At 39.0% G+C, this 17,810-nt stretch overlaps 1 non-coding gene across 1 annotated transcript; it reads right to left on the bottom strand.

Moving 5' to 3' along the window:
- TRNAW-CCA lies at positions 932–1,004 on the bottom strand. Its single transcript has one exon. It is a non-coding gene; the product is annotated as a tRNA-Trp (tRNA).

Below are 17,810 nucleotides of genomic sequence, written 5' to 3'. Positions count from 1 at the left end.
TGACACCACCTTTATGGCAGAAAGCAAAGAAGAACTAAAGAGCGTCTAGATGAAAGTGAAAGAGGAGAGTGAAAAAGCTCGTTTAAAACTCAACATTCAAAAAACAAACATCATGGCCTCTGGTTCCATCACTTCATGGCAAATATATGGGGAAACAATGCAAACACTGACACACTTTATTTAGGGGGCTTCAAAATCACTACAGATGGTGACTATAACCATGAAATTAAAAGCCGCTTGCTCCTTGGAAGAAAAGCTATGACCAACCTAGACAGCATATTAAAAAGCAGAGACATTACTCTGCCAACAGAGGTCTGTCTAGTCAAAGCTATGGTTTTCCCAATAGTCATGTATGGATGTGAGAGTTGGACCATAAAGAAAGCTGAGCACCAAAGAATTGATGCTTTTGAACTGAGGTGTTGGAGAAGGCTCTTGACAGTTCCTTGGACTGTAAGGAGATCCAACAAGTCCATCCTAAAGGAAATCAGTCCTGAATATTCATTGGAAGGACTGATACTGAACGTGAAACTCCAATACTTCGGCCACCTGATGCAAAGAACTGACTCACTGGAAAAGACCCTGATGCTGGGAAAGACTGAAGGCAGGAAGAGAAGTGGATGACAGAGGATGAGATGGTTGGATGGCATCACCAACTCAATGGACATGAGCTTGAGCAAGTTCCAGGAGTTGGTGATGGACAGGGAAGCCTGGCATGCTGCAGTCCATGCGACTGCAAAGAGTTGGACATGACTGAGCAACTGAACTGAACTGAAAGTACTGAAATGCTAGATATATTATAGTGAAGTGAAATCGCTCAGTTGTGTCCAGCTCTTTTTGACCCCGTGGACTGTAGCCTACCAGGCTTCTCTGTCCATGGGATTCTCTAGGCAAGAATACTGGAGTGGGTTACCATTTCCTTCTCCAGGGGATCTTCCCTACCCAGGGATCGAACCTGGGGTCTCCTGCATTGGAGGCAGACGCTTTAACCTCTGAGCCACCAGGCATTAATTAACCTAATACAGGGATTTTATTAATAGATATCAAAAATCTCAGAGGTAGCCATCCCAAATACTATGATTGACACTAGCTCTCACATCTGACCTGTATCTTTAAAAATACTGCAGAATTATCTAAAACTCCGTATACCACAACAGACAAATAAATTACATAAACTTTACCTAATTTGTTACTCTTATTATCTCCTTATTTTCTATGAAGTAATTTTAATCTATTATGTGAAAATAGTATTTGTGGTCTTTTCTATGAAGAGTAACTAACATGGGTCCATGGTCAAATACATAGCTTCAGGTTATGTGTTTATTTCTACAAGAAAACAAAATAAAGCTTTTAATAGTATCTCAAGTCAAATTTTCTGTAAAAAACAAAATACCAAGATTTGATACAATGAGTAAAAACTAGATGTCTTAAGTTTGTAAAACTTCACAGGATATTAAGTTTAAATACTGTACTCCTTTAGTTTTATAAAATTATATACATGTTACTGACGTTTTCAAAAGCACTAAATGTAGACCATTTATGATTTTCATTATCAAACTTGATTTTAAGCTTCCCAGATTGCTTGTTTGTCATATGAAAATTTTGGGAAATGTCCAACAACTTCGTTAAAGTGAAGATTTAATTCCCGATAGACAGTGATGTTGGTTTAGCTGCTAAGTCATGTCTAACTCTTGTGACCACATGGATTGTAGCCCACCAGGCTCCTTTGTCCATGTGCGTTACCAGGCAAGAATGCTGGAGTGCCTTGCCATTTCCTTCTCCATCAAGTCAAATTTAAAATAATTCACCACTGGCAGATCATCTGGAGTCTTTTTACCTCTGCCATAAACTAGATATAAGATCTTGGGCAAATCACCTCACTTTATTTATAAAAAGAATTATCCAGAAGTCCTTTTTAAGTCTACCATGATCTCATTCTATTCAGGTCAACAAAATGTATTGAATATTTATTAAGTGGAATCACATAAAATTACTGATATTTGTTTTTAACATAGAAAACCTTCATTTTTGTGAGGCTTGACCTAATACTAAGTGCTACCCACTGTGTTTAAAATATACTAATTGTTTTATGCATGTACACCAATGTACTTCCTTAGGGGGGAAAAAAAAACACTATTATGCTGATTTAGGGGCTCCTGGACATGGAGCAACAGATTGGTTCCAAATAGGAAAAAGAGTACGTCAAGGCTGTATATTGTCACGCTGCTTATTTAACTTCTATACAGAGTACATCATGAGAAACGCTGGGCTGGAAGAAGCACAAGCTGGAATCAAGATTGCCGGGAGAAATATCAATAACCTCAGATATGCAGATGACACCAGCCTTATGGCAGAAAGTGAAGAGGAACTAAAAAGCCTCTTGATGAAAGTGAAAGAGGAGAGTGAAAAAGTTGGCTTAAAGCTCAGCATTCAGAAAACGAAGATCATGGCATCTGGTCCCATCACTTCATGGGAAATACATGGGGAAACAGTGGAAACAGTGTCAGACTTTATTTTGGGGGGCTCCAAAATCACTGCAGATTGTGATCGCAGCCATGAAATTAAAAGACGCTTACTTCTTGGAAGAAAAGTTATGACCAACCTAGATAGTATATTCAAAAGCAGAGACATTACTTTGCCGACTAAGGTCCGTCTAGTCAAGGGTGTGGTTTTTCCAGTGGTCATGTACGGATGTGAGAGTTGGACTGTGAAGAAAGCTGAGTGTGGAAGAATTGATGCTTTTGAACTGTGGTGTTGGAGAAGAGTTTTGAGAGTCCTTTGGACTACAAGGAGATCCAACCAGTCCATTCTAAAGGAGATCAGTCCTGGGTGTTCATTGGAAGGAATGATGTTAAAGCTGAAACTTCAATACTTTGGCCACCTCATGTGAAGAGTTGACTCACTGGAAAAGATTCTGATGCTGGGAGGGATTGGGGGCAGGAGGAGAAGGGGACGACAGAGGATGAGATGGCTGGATGGCATCACTGACTCGATGGACGTGAATCTGAGCGAACGTCGGGAGTTGGTGATGGACAGGGAGGCCTGGCGTGCTGCGATTCATGGGGTCGCAAAGAGTCGGACATGACTGAGCAATTGAACTGAACTGACTGAACTGACTGCTGTCATTAGAGCTAAAGAGCAACGTCTACACATGTGAAAAGAAAAACCTCTTATATATTGTCTTCTGAATTCTTATAGCTTGTGCTATTTACAAAGAAGCTACATAATTTTCGTTAATTAGTATACTGCATTAGAATACTAATTCAAATGTTTTGGCCAAAATTGCTTCAGTAACTGTATAAACATAAATCCCACTTGTCTGTTACTCCACTAGTTTAGACTTTTACTTAAAATTTAGGGTTAAGTTTGCCTGGTGAAGTTCACAGAAGATTAATTTACCTGTAAATAACCATTTACAGGTAAATCATGAATGCTCATTTACACCCAATCAAATCAATGCTGCTGCTGCTGCTGCTGCTGCTAAGTCGCTTCAGTCGTGTCTGACTCTGTGCGACCCCATAGCTGGCAGCCCATCAGGCTCCCCCGTCCCTGGGATTCTCCAGGCAAGAACACTGGAGTGGGTTGCCATTTCCTTCTCTAATGAAAGGAAGTCAACTTTTCCTTCTCTAATGCATGAAAGTGAAAAGTGAAAGTGAACTCAACTTTTCGTGATCCCATGGACTGCAGCCTACCAGGCTCCTCTGTCCATGGGATTTTGCAGCCAAGAGTACTGGAGTGGGGTGACATCACCTTCTCCAAATCAAATCAAAGGGGTCTCTAAAAACTTCGGCAATCTATACAAAATAGGAATTTAGACTGGCCATCACAATAGAAGTATGTTTGTTACCAAATTACCTAACAATAAGATACTTTATTCCAAAGACAATGCCCAGAGCCAAATGAACATATTGTTATAAAAATGCTACAGCTGATCTATCAAGTGAATATTATTATTCTCAGAGTACATGAAAAATTTATATTTCCTTTGTCTTTAATATTTTTCTAAAAGAATCTAAATCTTCCTTCCTGATAAAAAGCAGTCTGAGGTCAAAAGAGAAGGTAACAATAGTCTTTTCTTATCTCTGTAGACTAAATTCCAGAATTTAGTTTTTCAGATTTCAATTTTGCTGTTAATGAGGATGTCATTATGCAATTTTAAGCAGCGAACATCAAATACATAGTTACTCCAAACTGCCACCATCTGATTAGCTTTAACTAATGAAACAAATCAAACTAAAGAAATTATACTATGTTCTTCATAACTAAGAAAACCCTGTCCACTGTCGGTTTTACCATAGCCCCCAAAAGGCCCACGCACCAATACAGCTATCAATACAGGTTTTCTCATTAGAATCAATTTATCTGAAGAAAGAGAAACATTAACATGTATCATTACATGTGCACAACTGCCAGATACCGACTGGAGGCAGCAAGGAAAGCAGGCAAGAATCCTCTGTAGTCTACGTGTGTGCATGCTAAGTTGCTTCAGTCGTGTCCAACTCGATCCTATGGACTGTAGCCCATCAGGTTCCTCTGTCCATGGGATTTTCCAGGCACCACCTGGGAAGCCCCTGTAGTCTATAAGAAACTACTTTTGGAGAAAACATTAACGATCCCTCTATTCCTAAACTGCTTATACTGATAAACCTGTACGGTCATTCTAGAGTTCAAGTGAAATACATGCATAAAAACATAAAGAGTAAAAGGGAATTCTTAAATTATCAAGCTTACTCTCATACTGTACAACCAGTGAGATCCAAAGAGGATTCCCTCTGCCCAAAGGCATCCAGCTAGTTAATGGGAAAGCGACAATCAGAGCCAAGGTCTTACAACTGCACCCAGCCTGAAATTCTCTCCCCAGGGAGCATACTCAATGAACCTGTAAGAGATGCCCTAGTTCAGGGGTCATAAAGCAGTTATCCTAGGTCTAACAGGACCCCTTGTGCAGTGGCCTACAGAGTGTTTTGGAAAAATTTGTGCCAACATCTCAAAAATCAGAAATTTGTGAATGAAGACACAGATCTATAGCTTCTTTCAGAAGTCAGATCAGACTACTAAACATTCCCACTCAGCAATAATACACAGGAGCTGAGAAGCAACTGCCTTTAGAAGACACCCACTCAAACAGTATTGCAGCATAAGCTTCTTCTATTCACTTTAACTGCCAGGTTGCTCTAAGAGTCTGACTCCTACTCTAGAGTTATTTAAAGCATCATCAATTCTAAACAGCTCCTAACAGTAACAGAATTTCTGCTGTGTTTTAGCAGCTGGGTGTAAGTAAATTACTTACTACATAGGCAAGATGGAAGAGGGAGAGGAAAAAAACACACATAGCATGAAAATGGTGGCAGTTTCTTTAGCGCATATAGCCCAAAGTGTCTTACTTTCCTGGAAGCAAGAATTACTAACTCCTCTTCCAAGAGTTTTAGTCAGTGACAGGAAAAGCTGTGTCCTGATACTGCTGCTTTAAGGAAAGAGCAGTAATGGTTACTCATATTTCCTAAGGCAGTAATAGTTTTAAATTCTATATATTATAGCTACAAACCACTAGTTTAATGGCATTTTATATGATACATATTTTAAGACTTAGTACTATATTGAAAAAGGAGGTGGCAGAAAAGAGAGCAGAATGGGAGAAAGAGGTCTATAAATAAGAAACAAGCCTAAATTTTCCCTCATAAATAGGACATTTCCATTCCATTCAAACACAGATAAAGTTTAATTGAAATCCTCAGGGGCATTCCAGAAGTAACCAAACAACAAGCACACGGAGTGTACAGGACTTGGTTTCTAATATTTTCTCTTACACAGGAAAACGGGCTCCTTGGAGAAATGACTACTTCTAGGATCAGGACAGAAATTGCACAAGCAAAGTCTGGGACATCTTGTAATGCCAGAAAGGTGGGAAATGCTATTGAAATAGTAATTAATTAATTAATGAAGCAATGTGAAAGGAACACATGGGTTAACTAAAAGCTGAAATAATTTGAGCAACAAAATACTGTATTGGATTGTAACTCAAAACACAAGCATTCATGAATTCATACTGATATAAATAAATGATGATTGAATAAATTAGTGAAAGAGAACAAAATTCTTCTACCACGAAGAATTCCAAAGCATTAGTCTAGACTTTTCAGCTTCGAGGTTGTAGAACTTAACCCTGATTGCTTAAGCGTGGTGGGTCACACAGTGACCTCCTTCCAGAAAAGTACAGCATGAAAATGGAGACAAAAGAGAAGCCTACTCTTGATCTCCTGATACCTAAATCAGGAGATCAAGAGTAACTAACAGCGATGAGTCATGCTGATAGTATGTACCTTTGATACATGATAAGAATGGCATTTTACCTCTATAACCTTCCTCTTGAAAATATAAGCAGTCAAAACATAAAAAAAAAAATCAGATAAATCCAGCTGAAGGCATCTACAAAATAACAGACCAGTATACTGCATAAATGTCAAGGTCATGTAAAAAGGTCATAAAAAATTAAGCCTGAGAAACTGTCCCAGCCAAGAGAAGCCTAACACTAAATGTAATATGGTATCCTGGATAAGACCCAGAAGAGAAAAGGTTTGTTAGATTAAAAAACTAGGAAATCCAAACAATAATAATTAATAATAATGTATTAAAATCTTAATTCATTATAACAAATATACCATACTAATCTAAGATGTTAACAATAGGGAAGATCCTAACAACTTTTCTGTAAATCTAAATCTATTTACCATAGTTAACAAAATTAATTTTATAAATACTTAGATGATCTTATTTACATAAAAATATTGATGTAATAATTATAAGCTATCTTTATTTCTGAACATGGGCAAAACGTACACTTCCAAAGTAATCAGGGAGATTGCTCTATGGCTCTAAAGCAATCAAGCACTTGAATGGCTAATGCCATTTCAGTATTTTACATTGTTTAAACACCCAAGTCATGAACTTGGGCCATATTTACAGAAATTCTGAAATACAGAAAAAGATAAAATGCCCACAATATATCCCCTATTGTTCCCATAACAGATATTCAGGAACAGATCTAAAGAATAGAGAAGTATAGCCCTGCATGACTCACAGTTGGCTGAATCCACAGATGTGGATATGGAGGGCTAGCTATGGAATTTAGCCCTCCAGGGGATTTTGGTATCTGAGGTGGGTCCTCGAACCAATCCCTGGTGAATACAGAGGGACAACTGTATATGATACCCATCTCCAACATTCCAATAACAGTATTTACTTCCAACTGAAATCTGATTGTTGTTGTTCAGTCGCTAAATTGTGTCCAACTCTTTGTGACCCCATCGACTGCAGCATGCCAGGCTTCCCTGTCCTTCACCACCTTCTGGAGCCTGCTCAAACTCATGTCCATTGAGTCAGTAATGCCATCCAACCATCTCATCCTCTGTCATCCCCATCTCCTCCTGCCTTCAATCTTTCCCAGCATCAGAGTCTTTTCCAATGAATTGGCTCTTCGCATCAGATGGCCAAAGTATTGGAGCTTCAGCATCAGTCCTTCCAATGAATATTCAGGGTTGATTTCCTCTAGGATTGATTGGCTTGATCTCCTTGCAGTCCACGGGACTCTCAAGAGTCTTCTCCAGCACCACAATTCAAAAGCATCAAATATTCACTGCTCAGCCTTCTTCCCTGGTGGCTCAGATGGTAAAGCGTCTGCCTGCAATGCGGGAGATCTGGGTTCAATTACTGGGTTGGGAAGACCCTGGAGAAGGAAATGGCAATCCACTCCAGCACTCTTGCCTGGAAAATCCCACGGACGGAGGAGCCTGATAGGCTACAGTCCATGGGGTCGCAAAGAGTCGGACACGACTGAGCAACTTCACTTTCACTTTCAGCCTTCTTTATGGTCCAGCTCTCACATCTGCACATGACTACTGAAAAAAACCTGAAAAGCCTGTGATCCATGAAGGAGATAAATCTGATCCATGACCTAAAACTGCACTCTCTCAAAATCTACAATTCCGTTGAGAAACTTCCTATGGAAAACAGTCTGTATACCAAGACTGTAATCACTGAAAATTAGCTGGCTCTCCATTAAAGTTTCAAATCTGAAGTTCTACCACTGATACTCTTAACTCTAACTTTGTAGCTTCACAAAGAATGACCAACTCTAATAAGGACCTATGCTGTGAAATATAGAACCCTACATTCAGAGAAACAAAATAACTTAGCAATGTATGTCTAATATTTCCAACCAAATCACAAACACACACCAAAAAAGGCATTTGAAACCAGATCGTGCGCACACACATACACAAAAAGGCATTTTAATCCAAATTCCTTATTTTATGAGAAAAGGGCTCAGGGAATTAACAAAGATACTGTTCAAGGTCATTCCTAAATCTCAACTAGAACCAGGATTTCCTCTCAGTTCTATACTATTCCAAAGCAGGAAACTAGGGAAAGATAAGGGGTATTAAAATTCTGAACACTTCCCATGCTAGGTTAGGAAGCTTTAGTTTTCTCAGAGGTCAGCCTACCTACTGGAAATAGCACCAAACAGCTATTCTTTTTTAAATGGCCCTCCTGACATAGATTCTTGTCTCCTATTTAATTATCTATTCTTGGATTGTGCCACTATTCAGTATCCATGATGTGAACGTTGAAGCCCTGGTTAAAGCTCCTAAATGTTCAGTTTAATTTGGTACAATCAGAAAAATGAGTGTATAATTTTCCTTCCAGTTATCCTTAATAGTTCTTTTCCTTTTGTTATTGAGATGAAATTTACAGAACATACACTTAAGCATTTTAAAGTATTCAACACTGAGGCATCAACTTTTCTCTAGCTTGAAAATGCCAAAAAATTTTAATTAGAAAAAAAAAATTTTAATTAGAGACGCACTAATCCAAATGCAGAAGGACTACTCTGTTCTCAATTAATTCATCACTTCTCAAGGAAGGCCTCAATCCAGGTTCCACCCTTGAGTGTGGCCTGAGTCCCTTTATCATTCTAATCTCTTTCCACACGCGCCCAACCACGGTCCAGAGGTACTGTGCCAAGTACCTTTCACCTTCTTCCACATATCAAGGGTATTCTATCACACTCTCCTGCCCTGAACATAACCACAAAATCAGGCTTATTGTGTGGTTAGCTGACCCAGCAGGCTTTTGTTTCAGTAAATACTTCAACCATTGCAAACTACTTAGGAAGGAATGATCTCATCCCACTGACCAAACAGCCAACTTTATCAAAAAGCTTTTTGTTACAAGCTGTGATAACCTAGGAAACAAGATCTATTTTTACTGTCCAGGCATGGAAAAGGAAAAGAAGAAATCAAAAGGAAAAAAACAGCTCACATACTGACCATTTTTAAAAATCACTTTTTCTACAGAATTTCTCCCTTTCTTTGATAACTGACAACAACTGGGCAAAAAGAAGTACTTTTAGAACTGTTTAATGCTCCAGAGAAAATTATTATGACAGGTGAAAACCAAACTTCAGGGACTTCCCTGGTGGTCCAGTGGTTAAGACTTTGCATTTCCACTGCAGGTAACACAGGTTTTAGCCCTAGGTGGGGAACTAAGATCCCACATGCCACAGAGCATGGCCAAAAAAAAACAAGCAAACTTCATATTCCAGTCCAAATATTGAATCTACTTTGGGTCAATTTGTATGAATAAATAAGGATTCCTCTCCAGCATCACCTCAACATTTATTGCATGCTTGTGTTCCAGGTATTATTCCAATCACTTTACATATAATAATTCAAGGAGTATATTGAACAATTCTAGTATGGAGGTATATTATTATTTCCATTTAAAATGAGGATACCATGGCACTTGGAGGTTAAGTAACTTGCCTGATTTGTGGTGCTAGAGAAGACTCTTGAGGGTCCCTTGGACAGCAAGGAGATCAAACCCAACAATCCTAAAAGAAATCAACCCTGAATATTCATTGGAAGGACTCATGCTGAAGCAGAAACTCCAATAGTTTGGCCACCTGATACAAACAGCTGACTCAGTGGAAAAGCCTCCAATGTTGGGAAAGACTGAGGGCAGGAGGAAAAGAGGGTGACAGAGGATGAGACGGTTGGATGACATTATCTACTCAATGGACATGAGTTTGAGCAACCTCAGGGAGATAGTGAAGGACAGGGAAGCCTGGCGTGCCGCAGTCCCTGGGATCACAAAGAGTCGGTCACGACTGAGTGATTGGGGGCATTCAAAGTACATGGATGTGCCTTTTCTGTGCTTGGCTCCAAGCGGTATACTGTCACCGATGGAGCTACGGCCAAATGCGCCAACACAGGGCCATACCCAGGCTGTTTCTTCTGCTTATGTGGTCAGTGATCAGCCTCTGCTCTAAAACACGCAGGTAAAACAAAACAGATCAAGAGCACTATCTAGAGTGAATCGTCCTAAATCTCTGTTATTATGTATGTGAGAAACAGGTGCCTAAAGGTGGCTGATGCGAACCAAGGATTCTACAGTAGAATCCTATAAGGAACAAACTATAAGCAACCAAAGCTAGCACAACCTCTGATGGTTTGTGGCCAGGCTGCTGGACATTCTAAAGGTGAATGCCAGCCTACCTTAAGATGAAACAGAAAGATGGCTATAAAGTCAACTGAGAGATAAAGGCTAAAGTTAAATTACTGGCCTAGAGCCTGAAAAGGATTCTGAAGACAGAAGGAGACATAGAGTTGACCCTTCTGAAATGCATGAAGCTCTCTCCAGATCTCACCGAGACCACCACCCCCCACCATCTCCTGAACTCTTAATGGGTAAAAACACACCTAATGAGGACAGTGATACAAGCACTAACATGAAATAAAATCTGAAAAAGAAACAAGCAAACTACAGCAAACAAAGTTCCAAGAAAAGGAAAGAAAGAGTGTCTCCAGGAAGAGGATAGCTGTGACAAGAGCTCGAGAACCTCCCTTCACCTCCTCACACCCTAAGAGATCCCCATGCACTCTGGTGCCACACCAGAATTCATGTAGGCAGTACATGAGTAAGAGTGGGTAAGCACATCACTACACTGAACTAGAAATAAATATAAATATGGATGATATCAATTCTTCCTCTACAATTCTAAAATAATTCTCTCTCATTAACTAAAATGACATTGTTCTTTTCCACTTTTTCAAGGCCTACCTTTACTCACTCAGTTTGTCTCTAGGAAAGCCTCCATGGCTTCCAGAGCACTCTAGCTATGTGATGTGTGTTACTAGCACGCCACTAACCAACTTTATTATTTATATGTCTATTACCTATTATGGGGTTTCCTGGTGGCTCAGTGGTAAAGAATCCGCCTGCCAATGCAAGGGACAGAGGTTCGATCCTTGGATTAGGAAGATCCCCTGGAAGAGGGAATGGCAACCCAACCAGTATTCTTGCCTGAGAAGTCCCATAGACAAAGGAGCCTGACAAGCTACAGTCCATGGGGTTGCAAAGAGTCAGACACAACTTAGCAACTAAACAACAATTACCCGTTATAAACTGTGAGCTCAAAAACAACAATGTTCAGTGATGGGCACCAACACTTATTGCAGTTTCATGAAAATGAAAGATACAAAATAATATAAAATATCTTTAATATTTTTCTAATTCTGATACCTTCAATTTTTTTCTCTTTTGATCACAACCCATAGGGAAAAAAATCACTTCATATAATGACCCATATATATTAGCACCCATATAATTATACATTACACACACATATACATATAAATGAAACATATAAATGAAGTATGTAAAATATACTGATGTCTTCTGTTCCATTTTTTTAAGGTCTTCCTGTAAAATTTTCTATTCTGGTAAAAATAATCTCTTAAGCAAAGAAGGTACACAATTAAAAGCAGTTTTCAAACTTTAATGTGGACATCCCTTGGGGAGATGATTTAAAATGGATTACAGAGTCCTATTTCCAGAATCTGATTTAGTAAGTTTGAGTAGAAGCCGGTGTTCTGCCTTTTGAAGTACCCCAAATCATTCTGATGTAGATGATAAAACTATACTTTGAGAAACATGCCCATACAATTTCAGATTTAATCTCAAAAGACACAGTTTCAACTCTCCTTACACTAAAGTACAGGTTAACCAAACTATCTGCAAGAGGTTCCTGCCTTGCTAATAGACTGGTTTTCAATCTGAAAGCTGTCTGGCTCAACAATCCATTTATAGACTTCCTCTAATACAACTTGGTAAACCACTAAAATCTAACTGTTCCTCTTAACTACAGCTATTTGCACCAAGAAAAACAAAAGAATGATATGAATGAAAGGCATTTTTGTTGCCAAGTCATTTGCTTTAGAACTGAAAGGGCTTTTCAAAACCAGTCACATTGGCCATACAAGTGGCATATGTAGTCATCAGTTTGGAACTCCTAAGTACAAGTGGTCTATAGCTCAAAAGTGCTCGGTGAATAACTCAACGTCTGACCACAAACTGCTTGAAAGCTACAATACAAGCCTCCTCCACTTGTAATTACAAGCCAATAAGAAGACCTTTGATTCCTGAAAGTTTTAAATTCAACAAGTCAATATTAAAAGAGCATCAAACACTTGCAATGAACAATCCAAAAATGAGATTAATTCCATTGTCAACATCAAAAATAACACAATAAATTTAACAAAGTACAAAACTTATAGTACTATGAAAAATACAAAAATACAAAAAAATACAATATAGTACTATGAAAAAATGCAAAAATACTAAAAAAAAAAAAAAAGAAAGAAAGAACATGCCCCATATTCATAGGTGGGAAGACTTAATATTGTTACGAAGGCAATACGCCTCCCAAACTCATCTACAGACTCAATGCAATCCCTATCAAAATCCCAGTTGGTTTCTTTGCAGAAATTGACACGCTAAACAGCCAAAACAATCTTGAAATAAGAACAGCACAGTTGGAGGACTCACACTTCCTTATTTCAAAACATACTACAAAGTCACAGCAAGCATTAGTACAAGCATAATATAAAGATCAATGGAACAGAATAGAAAGTTTGAAAATAAATCTTCACATTTACAGTCAATTCGCAAGAAAGGTGCAAATACAATTCAACAGGGAAAGAACAGTCTTTTCAACAAATGGTGCTGAAACAACTGGATATCTACAAGCAAAAAGTGAAGTTGGAAAAAAAAAAAAAAAATAGAGTCCAGGAGCCACAACTACCACTACAGAAGCCCATGTGCCTAGAGCCCCTGCTCTGCAACAAGAGATGCCCCTCCACGGCCCCCAGCCTCTGCAATGAGAAGCCAGCATACAGCAACACAGAGCAGGCCCCACTCACAGCAATTAGAGGAAAGCCCTGGCAGCAAGTGAAGATCCAGCAAAGCCAAAAATAGAAAAAAATAAATTTTTCAAATGACACAAAAAACAAAAGACACACACAAGCCAACACAGGATAGGAGAAAATATTTACAAATCGCATATCTACAATAAGAAACTTCTATCTAGAATACATTTTCTAAAATACTCTTCCAAAGCAGTAATAAAGAAAACATTACCTAATTTTATTAATAAAATGAGCAAATAATGTAAGCAGACATTTCTCCAAAGATGATACACAAATAGCCAATAAGCACATTAGTCATCAGGAAAATGAAAGTCAATACCACAGTGAGATATCACTTCAGACACACTAGGATGATGATAAGCAAACGAAGGACAGATAACAAATGTTTAAAATTACAAGGACAGAAATTGGAACCCTCATACACTGCTAGTGAAAGTCACTCAGTTGTGTCTTACTCTTTGCAACCCCATGGACTATACAGTCCATGGAATTCTCCAGGCCAGAATACTGGAGTGGGTAGCCTTTCCCTTCTCCAGGGGATCCTCCCAATCCAGAGACTGTACCCAGGTCTCCTGTATAGCAGGCAGATTCTTTACCAACTGGGCCACAAGGGAAGCCCAAGAATGCTGGAGGGGGCACAGACTGCTCAGAGCACTGTAAAATGGTGTGGGTATGTTAGAAAGCAGCATGGCAGCTCCTTGACAGGTTAAACATATGATCCAGCCATTCCACTCCTAGGCGTAAACCCAAGAGAAGTTAAAACATGTCCACACAAAAGCTTGAACACAAATATTCACAGCAACATTATTCATAATAGCTAAAAAGTGGAAACAAAAATGTCCATCTACAGACGAATGAATAAACAAAATGTGATATATTCAAACTGTAGAATTTTGTGTGTCCATAAAAAGGAAGGATACTAATACAAGCCACAAGACAGATGAACCTTGAAAACATGCTAAATGAAAGATGACAGTCACAAAAGACTACATGCTGTATCACTTCATTTATATAAAATATCCAGAACAAGCAGATCTAGAGGGACAGAAAGATTAAGTGGTTCTCAAGGGCCTGTGGGAGGTAGATAATACAAAGATCAGAGTGATGCCTATAGAGTATGTGGTTTCTTTGGGGAGTGATGAAAACGTTCTAAAAGTGTAGTATTAGTCACACATACCTGTGACTATACTAAAAACCAGGGATTTCTACACTTTAAATGGGTGAATTGTATGGTAAGTGAATAATATCTCAAACTGTTACCCATCCCCCCCAAAGAGAGAAAGACAAACAGCACCACACACATGAAACTAACATCTTTCCTATGAGATTACCCTAAATATCAGCTTCAGGGTTATTTTTTTAATTATTAGAAGACATTTTATTTCTTTTTCCATAAGCACAATTTTTTTTTAATAGCAAAGCTTGGTAAAAGAAACACGCTTTGTTGTTTGAAGAAATCATATACAATGTTAGATGCACATAAAATTATACACAATGTTGCTGCTACTGCTGTTAAGTCACTTCAGTCATGTCCGACTCTGTGTGACCCGAGACGGCAGCCCACCAGGCTCCCTCATCCCTGGGATTCTCCAGCCAAAAACACTGGAGTGGGTTGCCATTTCCTTCTCCAATGCATGAAAGTGAAAGTGAAGTCGCTCAGCCGTGTCCGATTAACATTGCCTTCTCCCAATGTTAGATGCATATAAAAACTCCTGCAAGAAAAGGCTACAGGGAGCCACCAGATGACAAGAAAAACTAAACTTTCAACAGTGAAGTGTAGGCAGTCTTCATTTTCCATAGCAATATGAGACCAAAGTAACAATACAAGTTGAAACCATGCAAAATTACAACTGTTCTGTTGCCTTTAAAAATTTTGTTGAAATATTAAAATTCTGTCATTTATAATTGTATAAGAATAATAAAAACAGACAAACTAACATTTATTTAGTATGCTGTAAATGATTAGAAACATTGAAAATTGTAGTTATCAAGAAATCAAGAGTAGTTAACCTGTGATGTGGAATGGGCATCTTTTCTATGCTTTGGCAAGTCACACTCCTTTCTAAGTCTACATTAGCTTCCTTTGTGTTTTCAATGTCAAAAAGTATCTTTGAACATGCTTTTAATGTGGAATTTCCTGCCTGAGTCACTTCCTTCTCTGGGACACCTTCATCTTTTTCACTAAACTTTTTTCCTCATTTACAGAGATGAGCTCACCTTCACTGAGTTTCAGTAGCTCCACATCCAGAGTTTTTTTTAATGCCAGTAGTGTCAACATTCCCACAGTGAATTATTTTTTCTGTAATTCCATTCACATACAATTTGCATTTCATTTCCAACACTGGAAGTGAACTCTCTGGTTCTCTGCTGTACTTTCTTCTTTATTGGCTAGTTTCTTCTTTCAACTGTTCATTTTTGTAAAATGTCACATACAAGGAGGAAACAGAACTGCATGCCTTACTATCTGTGCATGAACTGAATAACAGATGTGCAGTGATCAGTCAGTCACCAACAGGCTTTGAAAGGAGTAAGAACAAATCACTGATACTGATAACACCTGTTTTTTACATAGTAATTTGTAGACAGAAGAGCTAGCAGCAATTTTGTAGTTTCTCCAATATTATTTTATAATATAAAATCTGAACTGTGTTATTAGGTAATGGGTATTACTTGAATCACAGAATCTCGGGACTTCTGGGAAGTTCCCTCGGGGTTATCTAATCTGACCACAGAGTACACAGGGATCAGATGCTGGTGACCATTATGTGACACACATTACTTCACAGCAAAGCTCTTCCACTGCTGAACAGCTCTAATGATTAAACCCCCAAGCAGTCAAGAGCACTGCTTCTAAGCCAGAAGGCCTGACTTCTCATCCTGCTTTTCCTTTTGTTCAGTTCAGTCGCTCAGTCATGTCCAACTCTTTGTGACCCCATGGACTGTAGTCAGGCCTCCCTGTCCATCACCAACTCCCGAAGCTTACTCAAACTCATGTCCATTGAGTCAGTGATGCCATTCAACCATCTCATCCTCTGTCATCCCCTTCTCCTCCTGCCTTCAATCTTTCCCAGCATCAGGGTCTTTTCAAATGAGTCAGTTCTTCGCAGCAGGTGACCAAATTATTGGAGTTTCCAATGCATATTCAGGACTGAGTTCCTTTAGGATGAACTGGTTGGATCTCCTTGCAGTCCAAGGGACTCTCAAGAATACTCCAACACCACAGTTTAAAAGCATCAATTCTTTGGCGCTCAGCTTTCCTTATAGCCCAACTCTCACATCCATACATGACTATTGGAAAAATCATAGCCTTGACTAGATGGACCTTTGTTGGCAAAGTAATATCTCTGCTATTTAATATGCTGTCTAGGTTGACCATAACTTTTCTTCCAAGGAGTAAGCGTCTTTTAATTTCATGGCTGTAGTCACCATCTGCAGTGATTTTGGAGCCCACCAAAATAGAGTCTGTCACTGTTTCCCCATCTATTTGCCATGAAGTGATGGGACCATGGATGCCATGATCTTAGTTTTCTGAATGTTGAGCTTTAAGCCAACTTTTTCACTCTCCTCTTTCACTAAGAGGCTTTTTAGTTCTTCTTCACTTTCTGCCATAAGGGTGGTGTCATCTGCATATCTGAGGTTATTGATATTTCTCCCAGCAATCTTGATTCCAGCTTGTGCTTCTTCCAGCCCAGCGTTTCTCATGATGTACTCTGCATGGAAGTTAAATAAGCAGGGTGACAACATACAACCTTGACGTACTCCTTTTCCTATTTGGAACTAGTCTGTTATTCCATGTCCAGTTCTAACTGTTGCTTCCTGACCTGCATACAGATTTCTCCAGAGGCAGGTCAGGTGGTCTGGTATTTCCATCTCTTTCAGAATTTTCCACAGCTTGTTGTGATCCACACTGTCAAAGGCTCTGGCATAGTGTAGAGCTAGGTAAACTTGGGCGAGTTATGTAATCTCTCCATGACTCAGTTTCCTTATCTGTACAATACGAACGTTATGACCTGCAATCATGGAGCTGTTACAAGAGTTAAATGAGAGTTAACCTCATTAATTCTAACATATTAAGTGTTCAATAAATGACAGCCATTATAATTAATCATATCACCATCATGAATTGTACAGTGCTTGAGCTTCCTCATTGATCCCCATCTGCCTTGGTTCAAACCTTCTCCCTTACCTGGATTCTGTATCAGCCTCTTATCAGAGCTCTCCGACATAGCTCCTCATCCGACTCTCTATACAGTCATCAGAATTATCCCCCGAAAAATCAAATCTGATCCTCTTCTTGCCAAACAATTGAGCCTAAAGCACTAGGTAGGGGAGAGCAAAATCAGAGTCCTGTTTTGCGGTGGGGAGGGAGCCCTGGTGGCCCAGAGTAGGGCATCAAAAACCTAGTAAAGTAAGGCAAGAATTCGCACAGCGAGGTGGCCTGACCCAACTTATTTAACTTACAAGGAGTCAAAAGATAGCTACAATTTTAAAAGATCAAATGAATTTCAAAACTGAGGAAACAAATAATAGTCCAAGGAAGAGTAATTA

This window comes from Capra hircus, chromosome 22 (assembly GCF_001704415.2).
Source record: "Capra hircus breed San Clemente chromosome 22, ASM170441v1, whole genome shotgun sequence".
Taxonomy (NCBI): Eukaryota; Metazoa; Chordata; class Mammalia; order Artiodactyla; family Bovidae; genus Capra; species Capra hircus.
Note: the sequence above shows the minus strand (reverse complement) of the source record. Positions and strands in the feature narration are given on the sequence as shown.